Source organism: Coregonus lavaretus (assembly GCF_964263955.1).
Source record: "Coregonus lavaretus genome assembly, contig: HAP1_SCAFFOLD_2982, whole genome shotgun sequence".
Lineage (NCBI taxonomy): Eukaryota > Metazoa > Chordata > Actinopteri > Salmoniformes > Salmonidae > Coregonus > Coregonus lavaretus.
The window spans coordinates 41,743-44,061 of NW_028161574.1; positions in this window are offsets into that span (position 1 = coordinate 41,743).

The following is a 2,319-nucleotide window of genomic DNA, read 5'->3' on the forward strand; positions in this document are numbered from 1 at the left end:
TCCACATGGAGATGGAAGGTTTATGATAGGCGCCCTCATGAACAAGTCACTCTTCTCCAGGCCATGGATGACGCATGCAATGACATCACAGCAGACCAGTGTCAGGCCTGGATTCGCCATGCCCGACGTTTTTTTTCAAGATGTTTGGCTAATGAAAACAACCATTGTGATGTAGATGAGAACCTGTGGCCAAATCCACAAGACAGAGTTGATGAAATGTAGAAGTACAGTAATCACTCCTATGTTTTGCTTTTTACAGTACAAGCAAGCAAGTTGAGGAACACTGCATTTTATGTTTTACAGTACTGTATCGTTTTCATCAATATATTTTAGATTTTGTTCAATGATTCCACTGTGTCTGTAGTATTCTCTCTACTACTGCAGTACTTTTACAGGGATGTATTTACATGTAGTACCATAATGAAACATGTATCACTTATTTTGTACTACAATATTTAATGATCGTACGAACAATGACACAGTGAAACCATCGGTTGCTTGTGTGTGGGTGATCTAAATTAACGTTTCATTGGTATTTCACAATACATTTGTTTTTTGAACCAATGATTGTGCAAGTGCAAGATTTCTTTAAAGATATGAATGCACAATGCAATGTTTTGAACATTGGACAGCCTGTGTTAAAAGTGATGACCGTTTTGAGTTTTGTGTCTAGAGTTTTGAAAAATGACGTCAAGGTTCTGAAATTTGTGCCAAAGTGATTGTAAAAAACGGTATTATTATTATTAACACTCCTGGGTGTCCTATTGAGGATCTAAATGTCATTCTCTACCAGTCTCTCTAACTCAATTTCAATTCAAAGGGCTTTATTGGCATGGAAAGATATGTTAACGTTGCCAAAGCAAGTGAAGTAGATAATAAACAATACAAAATGTACAGTAAACATTACACTCACAAAAGTTCCAAAGGAATAGAGAAATGTCAAATGTCATATTATGTCTATATACAGTGTTGTAATGATGTGCAAATAGTTGAAGTACAAAAGGGAAAACAAATAAACATTAATATGGGTTCTATTTACAATGGTGTTTGTTCTTCACTGGTTGCCCTTTTCTTGTGGCAATTATTTGTGGGTCTGTGTAATCTAATAATAATATGCCATTTAGCAGACGCTTTTATCCAAAACGATTTACAGTCATGCGTGCATACATTTTTGTGTATGGGTGGTCCCGGGTATCGAACCCACTACCCTGGCGTTACAAGTGCCGTGCTCTACCAGCTGAGCTACAGAGGACCACAATAGTGTCTAATAATAATAATAATCTAAGGGAAATATGTGTCTCTAATATGGTCATACATTTGGCAGGAGGTTAGGAAGTGCAGCTCAGTTTCCATCACATTTTGTGGGCAGTGTGCACATAGCCTGTCTTCCCTTGAGAGCCAGGTCTGCCTACGGTGGCCTCTCTCAATAGCAAGGCTATGCTCACTAAGTCTGTACATAGTCAACGTTTTCCTTACTTTTGGGTCAGTCACAGTGGTCAGGAATTCTGCCACTGTGTACTCTCTGTTTAGGGCCAAATAGCATTCTAGTTTGCTCTGTTTTTTTGTTAATTCTTTCCCATGTGTCAAGTAATTATCTATTTGTTTTCTCATGATTTGGTTGGGTCTAATTGTGTTGCTGTCCTGGGGCTCTGTGAGGTCTGTTTGTGTTTGTGAACAGAGCCCCAGGACCAGCTTGCTTACGGGACTCTCTCTCTCTGTCTCTAAGAGTCTGCTGTGAACTGACTGTGCAGTGAAACACTGTTGGTTCTATAGATCTATAGAAGTATAATATATATATAATATATATTATAATAAATAATCTTCTTCTTCTACTTGTTGACATTATTTCTTGGTGAGCAGAGTTTTACTGTACGCTATCTTGGATGTTTAATGTACCTTTGGTAACAAAACTATGCTATACTGTGGTTTTCTATCTCACATTGAAATGCTAAAACAAATAACTTTCCAAGAGACAGTCTAGCATATAGTTATATGTAATTACATAAAAATGTAGTATAGTATACTGTATTAATGCACAGTATCCAAAAGCTAGAAAATAAGTAAATATAAGTAAAGTAAATAAATACTTCTTAAAAATAAAAAAAATCTGTAAATGGACGGCAGACTGCAGCTGTGATGTCTGCAAGATGAACTATTGTAAAATGTTTGTCCCGGGAGCGCTTCGGGTACTCCAAAACAACCACAGGTGCTCTTGGAGGGGAAAAGTACTAGCAAAGCAAAATGAAAAACGTGTAACCACAACTAGGTACTAAGTGGCATAGTTCAAGCACTCGTGTGGGTTTGAAAGTTAAAAAGCCT